Below are 17,642 nucleotides of genomic sequence, written 5' to 3'. Positions count from 1 at the left end.
TGTCACATATTGATAAAAATTGGTAGGCGCACCCAGTCACTACTAAAAATATATATGACATCCATAAATTAAAATTTATTTCATCTAGACAGCAAGCGATTCGTTGCCACGCCTAGGTCGCTGAATGCCAGACAAGTACCTGTTCACCATAATAAAGCGCTTGGAGCCTTAATTGGTTGGTGGTCAGCCATATATATCAAAGGTTAACTTCCTACAGCAGTGCGGTAGGAGTCTTCCCTTAGGTAAACTACTGATGTCGGTTGAACAATCCGCATCAAGGAACTCCCACACGGTCCTACAATGCGGCTCTCGCCACACTGACTTGCCGCTTGTTAGTGGCCAATGTTCCCCTTGACCTCTAAGTTCCAGGATGACCCGTTCTCTGCCCCCCCCCCCCTAAGAGCAGGGCAGTCAAACTACAGGTGTTCGTTTGACTAGACCTCCCCGCAAACGCACAGCTCATCAACTGTCAGGCGGACCCGAAACAGATATTGGTTTAAGTAACATGGTTGGTAAGCACCTGGGCACCCATTGCCCTTAAAAACAAGCTCGATGCATACCATCCTCCAGATACTGTATAAATTTATACAAGGATCTTCCCTTAGTCGTAGTGTGCCATTCCAGCTGTCATGCTTCCATCGAGAGGTACTGCAGCCTCTTCCGCAGGCCGGAGATGGGCAACTGTTCAAAATTTAGAACCGGTGCATTGCGATCACCGTTCCGCTCCGGTACAGGAACGGCTCGAAACCGCATCCCAAATACCTCGGATTCCTAATCATTTGCAAACTTCACATGGCTGCCCGACTTTTCACCACTAAATCGACTGAAAGAGCCTTTTCGAATATGGTGGTAGCGTCGTAGGAGGCTACCACCGTATTCTGGTTTTAAAAACACCAGTGTATAACACCAGTGCCCAAACGGTCGCTCCGTAAGAGGTCATGCTTTCAAAGACACTTTGGTACACCATGTTCATTTGACGGCCCGGCAAGCCATCAATGGTCATCTGACATGTTGAAACCACTCAGGTGAGCGTAGAATTAAATAAATGAATAATATTTAAAGTTATTTAAATGAATATTATTTAAATAATGTGGCCGCTATTACTGCCACACCAGGGCGAATTAAATTCAGTATGCGCGAGCAGTTTAGTTAGAATCATTGAATTAAATAAACAAAATATATTATATTTAAATAAAATGATAAATATTTTAAATTACGTTGTGTATGTGAGCCGTGCAAGAGAAAAAAGTCGCGTGGCGTGAAGTCCTACGCAACTGTGTTGTCAGGGTTTTTTATATTATAATAAAATATGTATTTTGTGATGCTACTTTAATCAAAAATTTCATCATGATTCCTTCTGATCCATTCAGACAAATATTGTGGGAAGCACTCCTTTTCTTTTCATTCATAGAATAACATATTTATCGATTGCTGACATGATAATATGAATAGTACTTTTTACAGGTTTTTTGAAGAAAGCTACGGTATTACTTTCGATCGCATTATGGGAAGGTGTTACAATAAATTTTCTTTACGTTTTAAGGTATGAGGAGAACGAAAATACCAGTCACTTAAAATAGGGTACCCTTATATATATGTATAAAATTTTGTGGCTCAAAAATCTCCAAAACTTCTTGATTAATTTCACTGAAATTTAGATATGATGTAGTAGGATATCTGCATGTGAGAATTTTTTGAAGATTGTCGGAGTCATTCTTCATTTGTGTTCAATTTAAAATCGAAAAAATATGATCGTAGCAAATTAAAAGTGTATTTCGTTATAATGTTGCAAGTTGGAACGTTGACGTTTCTTTATTTCCGGTTTCTATTGTTAACATATTAAACAAAAAAAAAAAAAAAAAAATTAAAACCAAATTAAATTAACAAATAATCGGTCGGTTTTCTCATTTTGATTTTAACGAAAATATCCATTTTGACCATCTCTGAATCACTTTGACTAGTTTCGACGTGACGTCTGTACGTACGTACGTATGTATCTCCCATAACTCAAACACGATTAGCCGTAGGATATTGAAATTTTGGATTTAGGACTGTTATATATAACATCTAGTTGTGCACCTCCCCTTTTGATTGCAATCGACTGGACCAAGAATGTCCAAAAAAGCCCAAAATCTAAAAAAATTTGAATTTTAAACTTTTTCTTAAGTGAAGTAATTAGGTCTCATTGAGAAATTTTCAACGATATATGGTAAGCGGTACTTATTTTCATCGGTTCCAGAGTTAGAGCCAAACAAAATTTTAATTAATGAAATATTTGGATATTTCAAGGGGACGGCACATCGGTTCGCCTCAGACTTCATCTCCTTTTTTTTTAATTTAAGTATATTGATTTATTAATAACTATTACTTTCTGATTGTAAAAAAATTACAATAAATAATAATTTTATAATAAAAAAAAATTAATATGATAAAATATCATAAGTTATTAAAGAAATAATATTTTATGTACTTTTAAAAATGGTTATATGTAATTTAATAGGCGTACAAGGAAGTCATGTGATGACAACATCAGATTTTTTACTTTTTTATTTATATTATAATTATTTTTACAATACAACCAATGTAACATGAAACTAATAATATAATTTAATTAGGTCTAAGTAATTGCTTAAGTAGTAGTTTTTTTTGGTTTAAAGGAAATTAAATTCTCAAAATACCATATGCTTACAGCTCTCTCCTCACTCTTTCTCTCTCATCCTCTCTCTCTCTCTTTCTCGCTCTCTCTCTCTCTCTCTCTCTCTCTGTGCGTGTGTGTTTCACATATACACCCAAGCGCACAATAGATACTTTGAAAATATGTTTTTTTACATTTTTAACACATCCAAATTTATTTTTTTGAAAGCCGTTCAAATAAAAGGGTTAAACAAACATTTTGAAGAAATTTAATTTCAGTTTTATTTTTTGTAAAAGAATTAACAAAATAACAGATCAATAAATATCATTACCGGTAATTTACTTAATGATATCTTATAATAAGAACGATTGTTTATATAAGAAAACAGTCATTAGCTATCAGCTGAAAACAATGGAATCTGAAAACCAGTAAATATTATTCGTGATTCTAATAGTGAATGCTGAGTTGGTTCCATCATAGAAGATGGAATTTAGAGAAAGAGAGGTAGCACGAGCGAGTTTGAGAGTGGGAGAGACTAGGAATGATGGTCTGCAAATGACATGAAATGTACGCTTACCGCTCTGTGTAAGTGTATTCGTGTAATTATGAAACTATTCAAAGGTCTTGTACCAAATCCACCCTTTCTCAGTGTGACAAGCTTCATCAACGTAATTTATCATGGTTATTTAACAGACAAGGTGTACTTAGGGGTATTATATCGTGAAAATTATGCTTTTATAATATTTCATTAGAAAAAACGGCACAATTATAAATTTACTATTATTGTAGTCGTAAATTAAGGAAAAAATATTTTTTTTTATTAAAAAACATTTCAAAAATTTTTATTGTCATTTAACCTGTATGATTACATAAATATTTACGATTAAAACTAAATAAATACCCATCAATCTATTTATATTAAACTAGCATTCCCGTCGTGGCTTCGCTCGCGCTATATGGTAAATTGCGTTCCCGTCACAGATTACAAAAAGCAGAATAATAGTTTTAAAAGGTGGGGATAAATTTTAGCAAATATTTTTGTAATAATATTCACGTATAGTTTAAACTTAAAGATTTTCTTATGTAAAGCTTATGTAAAGCAAGAACTATCGCATGAAAATAAACAAATACAAAACAAAAGTAATGAAATGTAGTAGAAATAACGAAGATGGACCAATGAATGTGAAAATAGGAGGAGAAAAGATTATGGAGGTAGAAGAATTTTGTTATTTGAGAAGTAGAATTACTATAGATGGACGAAGCAGGGGCGATATAAAATGCCGAATAGCACAAGCGAAACGAGCCTTCAGTCAGAAATATAATTTGTTAACATCAAAAATTAATTTAAAACATTTTTGAAAGTATATGTTTGGAGTGTCGCTTTATATGGAAGTGAAGCTTGGACAATCGGAGTATCTGAGAAGAAAAGATTAGAAGCTTTTGAAATGCGGTGCTATAGGAGAATGTTAAAAATCAGATGGGTGGATAAAGTAACAAATGAAGTGGTATTGCGGCAAATAGATGAAGAAAGAAGCATTTGGAAAAATATAGTTAAAAGAAGAGACAGACTTATAGGCCACATACTAAGGCATCCTGGAACAGTCGCTTTAATATTGGAAGAACAGGTAGAAGGAAAAAATTGTGTAGGCAGGCCACGTTTGGAATATGTAAAACAAATTGTTAGGGATGTAGGATGTAGGAGGTATACTGTAATGAACCGGCTCTGCACTAGATAGGGAATCTTGGAGAGCTGCATCAAACCAGTCAAATGACTGAAACAAAAAAAAAAGCTAATAACAAAAAAAAAGATTTAAAATAAAAAATATTTCAGGTATCTTATAAGTAATAATGAATAAAAAAAAAGGCGGTTAAAGAAATAAAAAAGATTAATAAAAGCGCGCGCACACACACAAGAAAGTTCCTTTTCGTAAAACATAAAGTTTAATCGTTAGGAATTAATGCGCGTAAGTGTTAAAAAATCACCTTAGACTATGGGTACTTCAGTCTTAGCTATTATAATCGGTAAGACATTTCTTTCTTGACGTGGAATAAATAAAAAATTCTATTATATATTTTTTCTTTGTATCTTTTATTGTCATCTTTTTATCAATAAATCCTTCTATACTATTGCATAATTCATTTGTCATCCATCAGACATAGATAATAATTCAGAAATACTTTCGATCCTATCTATCATACAAATATAACTACCATACAAGAACCAGCTATCTATTCACTGGTTACTACAAAACCTTGCAATATATATATATATAAATATATATATATATATATATTATTTTTATCCATATATTGAATTGAAAAGAAATATTTCTTTTGCCCTTGTAATACTAATCTATAAGAAATATTATACCTAGTAACAAATAATTTTTATTTTTATTTTTTATTTTAATCAATAGAAATTATAATAAAAATAAATGCTAATTAATTATTTTTTTAAAAAAAGAATGCAAATATTGTTTTTTTCAAACAATTTAATAAACAAAAACTTTTCTTAATTAAAAAAAAAAAAAGAAGAAAAATGTTGGTTATTAATAAACAGTACCGTAACAAGACCGGTATATAACGGACCTTTCTTTTTCTGTTTAGCCTTCGGAACCATCGTAAGGAATTACTTCAAAGGATGATATGTAAATGAAGTGTAGTCTTGTACATTCTCAGCTCGACCGTTCCTGAGATGCGTGGTTAATTGAAACCTAATCACCAAAGAACACCGGTATCCACGATCTAGTTTTCAAATCCAAATAAAAGCAACTGCCTTGAAGCAACTGCCTTAAGATTTGAACCTTAGAACTATCGACTTCCAAATCAGCTTATTTGCGAAGACGTGTTCACTGCTAGACCAACCCGGAGGGTTTACGTTTATGATCTGCCGACAATCCATATAACGTACATGAAATTGCTTTAGATGATCAGAAGATTGAGGTATGGATTGCAATATCCAGGAGAAAAATAGTCGACCTAATATTCTTCGCAGAAGCAATAAATTCAGCTAATTATTGTAAAATAATTCATCGTTTCATAGGAGAGCAAACCGTGGACGAAATTATTGTAACAGGACCAGTATAACGGACCAGGATAATGAATTTCTTCCAGACACAGACAATGGCATCTCAAAAAGTTGTTGTTCGACCAAAAGAGTTACCGAGAAAAAAATAAAGGCGCAGAAATGAAAATTATTACGCTTCAACAATTCATGGGACGAAGCGGATACTGATTCTGCAAGCCAAGAAGAATAAATACGGTAGGAGACCAGGGGTCAGGCTGAAGCCTTGTTTGGCGCAGTCATGATAACAAGGGCGATGATAATGAGCAGTTTTTGCGAGGTAATTTTCGGCGCAGTCGTGATAACAAGCAATAACAGTAAGCGTTTTTTAACAACGAGTGAATAGTACATCACAAGAATTCCATTCTGAACAGCGGGCGAATACAAGAATTTGTTTGGTGAGTTACTGGTAAATAGTAATGAAAGTGACAGTATTATATTCATTCATAGAGTGTAGGGTGCAAAAATTTGCAAAAATTAAATCGTATGAACTTTATACTTTTCTATTGTTATCTTGTTAATGCAATATCATGTTCTAGTTGTGATTATAAAGTTTTTAGTAAATTGGATTGAATTTTGGTATTTATTACTTTAACTGTCATTAAATAAATCTTGACTTTTTATCTGAATTACTATTTTTTATGTTATTTAAACGTATTGTCATTATTATTATTTATTTTTTATCATTGTTATTGTTATTATTTACTTTGTTTACAACATCTTTGGGGTAATAATTTATATTTGTAGGAAATTTTTACGGTTGTTTGTCTCTCAATATCCTTGTCGATCCGCGAACACGGGAAAATACTAATGCTTGGATTCAATAAGATGTGACCGAGTATACAGCCAGGCTGCAGTACTGAAATTATTGCAAAATGTTTCGGAGTTGCAATAATTTCTAAGGACTTGTGGTCACCTTGTTCTCCGAACTTAAGCCCACAGGATTTTTACCTTCTAGGATTATGCAGAAAATTAGGTTCATCGAGGAAAACCTCCAGGAATTTCAAACAGCTATTCAAAATTTACCAAGAACATCCCATTAACAACTTGTGATATAGTGTGTGTGGAATCTAAAGGCGGGTCCCCCATAAAAGCTACCTCAACTTGACGCCTCTACTACACTCCTATAACCCGGCGTATGGAACACTTGCTACTAATTGCTACAAAAGTAAGACTTCCAAATGATATTGCTTGTATTTATTATTATTTTAGTTTTTTTTATTATTGTTTAATCTACCATATTCATTTACCTTTGCTATTATTTATTAATTTAAATTTATCGTTTAATTATTTATTTCATGTGTTATTTATTTGACTGTATTAATTTATTTATTTGCTCTACTATATAAATTGTATGAAATCATTTTTTGTTTTACGTTTGTAAAATGTAGTACGAATTAACGTTTAAATTAATTAATTCAATTCAATTTACGTTTATTATAGTATGAACTTAATATTTCTGCAGTATTCAAATTTTTTTTTATAAAAAACTTAACAATGATTATAATCATATTACTTTTACTCACGTTTCTTTAACACTTAATTTATTATTTATTTTTTTTTTTAATATAAGTTAATATTTTTATTTTGTAATTTCGTAGGCCTACAAAGCTCAAAAGAATAGTAGCTATCGTGCGTACGTACTGTTTAGAAATAATTTTCGTAAATAACTACGCCACGTCAAAGAAAATCATAACATTATAAGCACTAATAAATAAACAACTCATTTCATATACTGCTGCATTACGTCATTATTACCGTTTATTAATATCAAAACCTAACTTTAACATACTTGAATGGACCTGTAGGTAGGGGATGCAAGGCTTCACCTGTGATATGAAGATGCGGCGTCTGCTTAGTGCTGATGGGTGTCTGTGGGGGACACCCCGTCCAGGAGGAGTGGTATTCTTCCCAAATCAGCTGATTTGGGAAGTCGAGAGTTACAGCGTTCAAGTCCTAGTAAAGCCGGTTATTTTTACACCGATTTGAATACTAGATCGTGGATACCGGTGTTCTTTGCCGGTTGGGTTTCAATTAACCACACATCTCAGGAACGGTCGAACTGAGAATGTACAAGACTACACTTCATTTACACTCATACATATCATCCTCTGAAGAATTATCTAAACGGTAGTTACCGGAGGCTAAACAGGAAAAAGAGAGAGAGAGAGAGTGTGAGAGTGAGGGGAGGAGTGGTATGCTCCGGCGTCCCATCGTCAATGATTGGACGGGGACTCCTTCGTAGCGCCTCTGGGGGAGTGAATGTAAGACCGTAGTTCCGGTGGGGGATCCCCTTGGGGATTCCTCGTTAGAGGCAGAGCGAAGACAGGAGTTTCGGTGAAGGAACCCCGTTGGGGTCCTCTCATTACTGGCGTGGCATATACTGCAAGACCGAGTCCCGGCTACCTGGGCGGAACCTTGTGTTCTGCCGAGGTAGTTTGAGGCGAAGGCATCCCCCTGGAGCTGAGTTATGCTTAGATGCTTTTTCCGGCTCCGGGGAGCGGGGTAAATGAAGGTGAACAAAAAAAAAAACATATACTTTCAAGAAATAAATTATTTCATATATATTTTAAACAAAATATTCGACATAAATCATTTTATTTGTAATCACAAATTACTAGAACACATTTCGTTACTATAATAGTAACGTCATAATTGGATACGGTACAAAGTCATTGCAAAATAATGGATATGACTTTTGGAATACACTACTTTGGTTGCTGATGTTAGAAGTCGCTAAGATCAGTGGTGGGAATGCCACAGCGCACTACCGACTCGCCTTTAGATATTATATACATTATAGTCTTCCAGCCTAAAAAAAAACCAATGCATGACAGATGCTATTACAGTTAGTTACTTTTCGAATTCACTGTTCACGAATAGGAAATGTTTTATATGTAGAACATACAGCAATGCAAAAAATAAATAAATGGGGTGAAGAAATATACATTTACTAATTAGGTAACTTCAATTAATTTTGATATATTTTATACGTATTATTATAACCAATAAATAGAAATGTACGCACGTACTAACATAAAAATTATCAGATTAGGTCGGTTGATTAAATCAACATTTTCCATTTACTACTCGTGTATGTCTTCGGTTAATAAATAGCATTTTTTTTAATCAATTCATTTCACTTTACATGTATAGTTAATTTAATTTATTAACTTGAATAATTATAAATAATTTCGTACCAGTTGACTAATTATACAGTTCAAAAGTTAATATTAATAAAAAAAATCGCGACAATTTTACGATAACCGACATAATTGATTAATGAATGCTGCTAGATACGTTTACAATTAAAAATTCCTTTAGTTAAATGTAATACCTGATAATAACAATAGGTTAAAAAATTAAATACTTTAAATATCAGTTTAAAAATATATATATATATATATTTATAAATACACCAGTGTCCGAAGAATTCCATGATTTAAATTAAGTTGACTTTATTACATTTACAATTATAAATGTTCGTGTTTTATTACACGAAAGTATAAGATGTATAATTCTTTTTACCTCGTTATGCGATTCATTATGAGCATCATTTACAGCCCTGCAGACGTTAGAGCAACAATCTACCTCATTTCACACTGGCGAGCATGTTTATAGAAATCGCTTACACGGCTGTTGTTATGCTTTGGCACAGTTGGTCAAGTGACTTAATTTCTTTTTTGTGTAGGAAGTCGTTTACGCAGCCTTAAAAGAAGAAATCAGTCGGCGTCAACTCGGGATACCGATGGATTTTGAATAAGTTACATATAATTTATTCAAAATTTTATTCAATCAATTTGGAACAGATGATCTACAACAACGCAATACATGGCGTTTTCCTTCATGTAATATTTCGGTAGGCGATCTAGTTTTGATCTCTGAGGATTGTGCTTCCACTCTTTGGAAGCACGGACTTGTTACTCAGGTTTATCCAGGTCCTGAAAAATTGGTACGGGTTGTGGATTTAAAAACTCTTAAAGGGTAAATAAGAAGACCTATAAATAAACTATGTTTACCTCCGGTTTCCAATGATTAAGTTATTTAATATTTATTTAGATAAGTTATAACATATTTTTAATGTCGTAATAAAATTTATTATATTTTATTTAATTTGATACCTTTGCGATCGATTTTAACTTCAGTAAGCAGTATTTGGATCTCACAAGGGGAAGGCACGTCGGTTCGAATCAGACTTCATGTCCTTTTTTTTAACGTTTTAATTTAAATATATTGGTATTAATAATTAACCCCTGATTGTAAAAATAAGCTTTACGATAAATAATAATTCAATAATAATAACATAAAAAAAATGAGAAGTTACTAATGAAATAAAATTTTATGTACTTTTAAAAATATATATACGAAGGTATACATATTTACTCGTATGTAATTTAATAGGTATACAAGGAATTAATGTGGGGTCCACATCAGATTTTTTTAATCAAGTGTTCGGAGATAGATGCTAGTCCTTTCGCATACAGTAGTAATGGCACTGACTTTACTGTTAGGGAGGCTCCCTACCGTATGATGATTACGGTAAACTGAAGTTCCTGACTTCAATTCGTGAATCCGAAACACACACCGAGCGAGCACGTTCCTCACCAGCAAATGTGAGAAACCCATTTTTAATAATACTGGTTTCACAGCAAAACTTGATGTGTTTTGCTGTGAAATAAGACCTCAGCGGAATCTGTAAGTTATCTAAATAAATTATTATATGCTTTTAAAGTTGTGAAGTACTTTTTGAATCACCCGATATAAAGAAAATAAAATCTAGTTCGAATTGTGCGTAAAATGTTTTGCAGTTTTTGAACTACCAGTAGACTGCACACCATGTAACTTATCGAATATTATTTGGTTTTGTAAGGTAAAGATTTCAATCGCGTCGTAAAATTATATGGAAAGTGAAAATATTAACAACGGAAAATCACCCAGAAAGTAATAAACTATATGGTGAGCAATATAAAACCGAAACCTAACACTATTAATGAAAGACTCTCACACAATTAGCGCGACTAGTGGATGTATATGTTACTACTGATTGTTGCTGCCGTTTCTCAGGTGGTTACGTGTCAGTGCAGTATACGTTTTGTTGCAGTGCAGTATTGTGAGTACAGCTGTGTTTGTGTAACTCACCGGGTTACAAATTTATCAGGATATGTCTAAGAACAATGCCAACACAACTGTCTACAGGGATTGGCAAGCCAGGTGGGATGCATCCATGAAAGGGAAGTGGACGCATCTTTTGATCGTGCACATTGAGCCGTGGGCCGAGAGGAAGTTTGGCGAACTGGGATTCTGGCTGACACAATTCTTGACCGGCCGTGGGGTCTTTAGTTCATACCTGTGTGGACGAAGAAGAACTGAAGACCTCTTCTGTCCCTACTGTCGGGAGTTAGACACGCCAGAACACGTGCAAAAAATTGCAATTTTTTTTCAGTGCCCGCGGTGGGACGAGTAACGTCGCGACTGTACTGCCGTAACTGGGCATCTCGAGGTGGGGACCATCGTTGGGACGATGTTACGAATTTCGGTGGACTTCGACACTGTGACGAGGTTTGTGTCGGGAATACGGCAACTGAAATAGCGGAAAGTGAGGGCCAGCTCCGTACGGAACTGTCTCTCGCCCGTGCTTGCACGGGTGAACGGTGGTGAAGTGCGAGGACTCTCGAGCCCCTGAGCTAAAAGACTGAGTCCCGGCGGGGCCATCCCTCCGGGGGTGTCCCGGTTAGAGGCGAAGCACAAAGGACCGAGTCCCAGTTGCTGAGTGATGAATGCCAGGAACGGCATAGAAACGTGGGAAACTGGCGTTTCCCACGTCTAGAGGCAAAGGCACCTTCCGGAACCGCGTTGATGCTTAATTGGGGGTCTGGCTCGGGAGGTAGGGAAATTAATAACGCGTTCACCACTAGACCAACCAACAGGGTTGGTCTAGTGGTAAACGCGTCTTCCCAAATCAGCTGATATGGAAGTCGAGAGTTCCAGCGAAGTCCTAGTAAAGTCAGCTATTTTTATACCGATTTGAATTCTAGATCGTGGATACCGGTGTTCTTTGGTGGTTGGGTTTAAATTAACCACACATCTCAGGAATGGTCGAACTGAGACTGTACAAGACTACATTCCATTTACACTCGTACATATCATTCTCTGAAATAATAACTAAACGGTAATTTCCGGAGGCTAAACAGGAGAAAGTAAGTTGTGTTTGTGTAAAATGCGTTATTCAATCCAGAAAAGGATAGCTATAGTTGAGGCCTATATTCGTTCTTGATCGTTTGAAAAATTACGTCAAGTATTCATATAAACATTTCCGAATCCCAGCGAAGAATAACGTACATGATTTAGTTAAAAAATGGCATACAACTCGTTCGGTTTCAAATGCAAAACGAAATAGGCGACCTTCCGTTAGGACTCCACAGGCCATTGCCGATATTGAAAGGAGAATTACTGCCAGTCGAAAAAAAAATCACTATGCAAGTTATCTCAACAATCTGGTGTTAAATACACGTCTTGTCGTAAAAGTATTCATGAATTAACATTGAAACCATACCGCGTTACAACTGAAGGAGTCAGACAAACCGAAACGACTTGATCATTGGAACCGGCTTCTCGAAAACATTGTTGGTGGACAGATATACTCGATATCATATTTCACGTCACGCGAGGCACGGTTTCATTTATCCGGCCACGTTAATTTGGAGAATACCAGTATTGGATAGCGAGGAATCTTCACAAGATATTCGAGCGTTCACTTCACGATGAGAAAATTGGTGTTTGTGTGCCGTTTTCGGTAATAGTATAGTGGAACCAATATTTTTTGACCGGACAGTCAATACACAAGTTTACCTCACAATTTTTGAAGAATTCAACGCGTAATTGACCGATAATGAAAAAGAATACAGCTTCTTCCAATAAGAGGAAGCAACGTCTCATACATCCAAAGTTTCACTGAATCGTATTCATGAAGCTTTCACAAATGAATGAGCTGTCAGCAGAGGACGATGGCGCCTGCACGTTCCCCAGAGTTTGCTACTTCCGGTTTTTTCCTTTGGGCTATTTAAAGTTTATGCGTCTAATTCTCACAGTATTCTATTCTCACAGGTGAACATTTAACGAGAAATCAAGCGTTTTGCGTCAGATGACTCTCAATATGATCAATCGAGCCCAAAATTGCATCGATGCCCAGCATGGTCATTTTGAACATCTTTTGTAACAATAAGGGAAATAAATGCAACATTTAAATTACGTTTTATGTTTTTATTATTTAATTTATCCATATAAAAAAAGAAGAATTTTATTCCAACGTAACCTACCGATCCTGCAGCGGTTACGTTATGGGTTCAGTTTTATGATGCTTACTCTGTATAATTATCATGCAAGCAAAAATTAGTTGAGTGATAAAGTAACAACAATATTCTGCATCGAATTTTTGGTTTTGGTCGAATGTTTTTATCGTAAATGTTTCTTGGAAGGTGACAAACTATTTCCATTTTTTATGTTCTTGCTTTAAATTCCATATTTTTCTAAAAGATTTCAGGTAATTATTTCACCTAAATTAAATTTTTAAATCTTTTGGTTGATTCATCATCTGAAATTTTATTGTAAGAAAATCTTTTTGTTTCATGATATGAAATTTGTTGGCCAATTTTGTTTGCTCATTTTTCTAATTGTTAAATCATTAAAATTCCTTTTTTCATAAGGAATTTTAATTTAATTTTATTAAATTTTTTTTTTTAATTTTGTAAAAATCTGGTGTAAAATATATAAGTAAACATGTAATTAGGATCAAACAGATGGTTTAGTTTAAAGTGTACTCATGCATAATTAAGGTAATAATAATAATAAATGTTTATTAAACAATCTTGAGGCAAACATGAAGAACCATATGGCAAGTTAAATTAAGGTATGGGTTAGCGGCAGTGAGGGGGCGAGAGTTTGAGGGACAAAATGTTACCGAAGAATACGGTAACTACTATAGGAATGTATTCAGTGTCTAAATGTGTTTGCCTGGTTTAGACAGAATTATACCTGGTTACAAACGTGACATAATGAACATTTCCAGCGGGAGAAAGAGAGTCATTGTAGAAGGTAGTAGAGAGGGTTAAACTTCCGGAGTAAAGGATATAATTCCCATTACAGACATCTTCGTTTATACAATATGAAGGATGATTAAGGATAATTTCAGTAAGGATTAATATTGCATGTGTATTGGTGCGTAAGTTCTCATACGAAACGGTACATACTAATAAATCTTATCAAAACGAAATAACAACGGAGCTTACATATCATTAACTGACTTTTCGAACAAAAGTACGGTATTACTTTTCATACGAAAGGCGGGGTAGGGGTGAAAATGAATTTTTTTTTACGTTTTGAGGAATGAAGAGTACGAAAATTAGCATTTAATTAAATCGGGGTTTCCTCATATATGTATATATTTATAAGCCTATGTGTAAGCTTTTGTGACTGGAAAATCTCCAAAACTACTAAACTAATTTCATTCAAATTTATATATATATTTGTAATAGTCTATCTGAAATTGTGCATATGAAAATTTTATGAAGATTGGTTGAGTCATTCTTGAGTTACGCTCTATTTAAAGTCCTTAAAATCTGATCGGGGTTCATTATGATACAGCAAGTTAAAACGTTGACGTTTCTTTATCTGCGTTATCTATTTTTAGAAATATTGTTGGCGTATTGAGGAAGCGTTACTTACAATGAGAGTCGTGATGACTGGGTGTGTATTTTTTATCTTAGGGTTACGTTAATTTTGTATCGGTGTATATTTCATACGCGCTTATGCAATGATGAGTGAGTTTAAACTTGATGCTTGTGTGTGGGGTTCAAATTTTTTTTTTTAATTTTTGATTAGAATGAGTTGATCTTTTTTTGCTAAAAAGAAACAAAATAAAATTACGAAATGTCGGTCTCCTTACGCAGAACTGTGCAAAAAGTTTTTTTGTTTTGATATTTATTAGTCAAGTAACCGAAAGTAGATGCAGCATGCCGGGGTACGCCGTGTTACACACAGACACAAACACACACACACATTTACAGTAGTAGTGGTTGTGTTTGTTGAGCGCTGTGCCATACACGGTCGCACGTTTTCGATAACCATTATATATATATATATATAAAAAGATACATTTTTGGGTAGAAAATCTGATTTGAAATACTGTAAGTGGTCTACAAATTCAATTTGATCGACGGTTTTGCCATAGTAAACTTGAATATCGGCAAGGAACACTAATCCGTTGTTACAACAAACCACTAAAACAGCCACCACCTTCAAACTATGAAACATTTCGCTATGGAATTGGTCCTATGTTCTTCATAGGTATAAAACCTAAGTTCATGCAAAATTTCACCTCAATCGGTTATTATTTGCGTGAAAATGTAACAGACTCACAGAAACCATTACATCATATATTTTAATTTTATATATATATATATGTATTCTCATATATATATTTTTATTCTTTTTATTAAACATATACATACATATAAACACTTAATTCAGACTTTCCAATTTATTAAACTCTGCAAATTAATATACAGAATATATATATATAAAAATGAATGTTTGTCCCGCATGCGTTCCTATACCATTCATCCGATTGCAATAAAATTTTCGTGAGGAGTTGTGCGCACGAAGGTTTCTGAATTAGTTTACACCCCCTAGATGGCACTGGAGTTGAGATATTTGGAATAATAATATTTATGGGCCAATTTGGCTCTTATTCAGAATATATATTAGTTACAAGAAAAGAAACGTTTTTGCAAAAATTATTCCAGCTAGCTGGCACCGGTGTCGAGATATTTACAAAATAAACAAACAAACATACAAACAGACTTTCTTCTACATATATATATATATAAAGCAGTGTTCGTATGTGTGTCCGCTATAGACTAAAAAACACCGATTTACGCACGGGTTTTTGCAAAGTGGTCTGCATAGTACGGAGAAGGATTAAAGCTATTGAAATCCTCGAACTGATCAGTAGAAAGAAAAGAAATTTAGGGGTACTTTGAACCGACTACTGTGTTTAGATAATAGTTTAAATTAAATCCTACAGATCGTGCTGCTGTTTTGCCATCTGGATTTATTTTACATTCTGAGTCTTATAAAGTGAAAGGTTAAATTTTGAGAAGTTCCGTAACGTTCAGTTTTTTAATGTTTTATCAAACTTTCAATTTTGTTCATTGTAAAACGCACTGGGAGAGTTGGAAAAATGTTTAAGTACTTCTTCCGGAGCGATTTCCATTCATTTTTTTTCCGTTTAGCCTCCGGAACCACCGAAGGCTAAAGGAATCACCTCTGAAGTAAGGTATTACTTTAGAGGATGAATGAGGTTGATATGTACGAGTATAAATGAAGTATAGTCTTGTACAGTCTCAGATCGACCAATTCTGCCCGTCTCCATAGCGCGAGTGGTAGCGTCTCGGCCTTTCACCTGGAGGTCCCAGGTTCGAATCCCGGTCAGGTATGGCATTTTTTCACACGCTACAAATTATTCATCCTATTCTCTGATGCAATACCTAACGGTGGTCCTAGAGGTTAAATAAAAAAAAGTCGACCAATACTGAAACGTTTGGTTAATTCAGTCGGTCATATAAAAAGGTCTTTCAATGCAAAATTCTTTTTGGTCTAGCAAGAAAACACCTGGTGGAGCCCTTGTTTGTGGAGAGTGTAATGTACTTCCTATGCGGAGGTTGGATTTGGAAATTCTTTTTCTGATATGGTCTGAGTTATTTCTGCTTTTTTAATACTGCATTTTTACTTCTTTATTTTTTTTATAAAAACATTACTATTCAATAACTAAATTTTATGTACGCGTAAGTAAAATAAATATTTTTATTTATCATGATAAATACTTGAAATAAATTGTACCTAAAATAATTTAATTTGTAACAAAGAACGTAATAATTTTAATTAAAGAGAAGGAAATATTCCGGATAAGGACATTTAACTTATTTCGTTGTAATATTGTTATTCGGAAGGATATCGGTAATGAAAATTCCACGTATTTTCAACACTGATATACGTAATATTATGATGCAGTAATAATTGTAAAATTTTAACGGCTGAAGTATTTCATATATAATATAGGAAAAGAAAATGTACGTAAAACTAAATGGAAGAGAGTTTATGGAGGAAACATAAGAAGAAAAACAGTACGTTTATAACAGTACTATGTGAGAAATAAATAATTAAAGGGTGCATATTACTATTTTATATCATTTAAATGTTTCACATACAAGTATAATATACGTATAAAGAATTTGAATAATGTAACCTGCTTAATCGTTTAGATTATTAGTAAAATGATAAACATGAATATTACTCAAAGTATATTTAGGTCGCTAGACGGCAGTATATTATAATTTATACGGAGAAAAAAGATTTCAATGGAAATAACAATTTCCATCGGAGGAAGGAGTCGGGTAAGGTGGATTATATATTAAATTGTAATTAGTTATAATATAAAAATAAAATAAAAATCAACCTTACCGACAATTTATATTATATCTCTAGCGCTTTCGGTCGTACGACCATCCTCAGGAGAATACAATAACGACCAGTTATGATTTTAATATTTTACTGTAATAGGTAATATGTAATATGCAAAACTACCTATTGTAATAGTAATTCCGAAAAATTTCGACATATCTTCGCGTTTCACATTCCCCAGACCCCAAACCACCGTCAGCTCAAAAGTTTATATATACATATATATTTCACTGTCTTGTGGATAGCATAACTCGTAATTTTGCGCCAATCATAATTCAAATAGTTTCCTAAAAATAATTCAACCCAAAATCTCGATCGAGTCGTTAACGGCTAAAATCAGACCTTGGGGGTGTGGAAATGTAGGGACATTAGAAAAAAACAAAACATAATATCGCTATAACTTTCTTATTAAGTAAAATATTCAAT

At 34.0% G+C, this 17,642-nt stretch overlaps 1 protein-coding gene across 4 annotated transcripts in view; it reads right to left on the bottom strand.

The window, feature by feature from the left end:
• Positions 1-17,642, bottom strand: part of 5-HT2A (5-hydroxytryptamine receptor 2A) — an 809,891-nt gene that overhangs the window by 121,840 nt on the left and 670,409 nt on the right. The gene's annotated exons all lie outside the window — the stretch shown is intronic.

The sequence above is a fragment of the Lycorma delicatula genome, chromosome 12 (genome assembly GCF_047948215.1).
Source record: "Lycorma delicatula isolate Av1 chromosome 12, ASM4794821v1, whole genome shotgun sequence".
Taxonomy (NCBI): Eukaryota; Metazoa; Arthropoda; class Insecta; order Hemiptera; family Fulgoridae; genus Lycorma; species Lycorma delicatula.
Note: the sequence above shows the minus strand (reverse complement) of the source record. Positions and strands in the feature narration are given on the sequence as shown.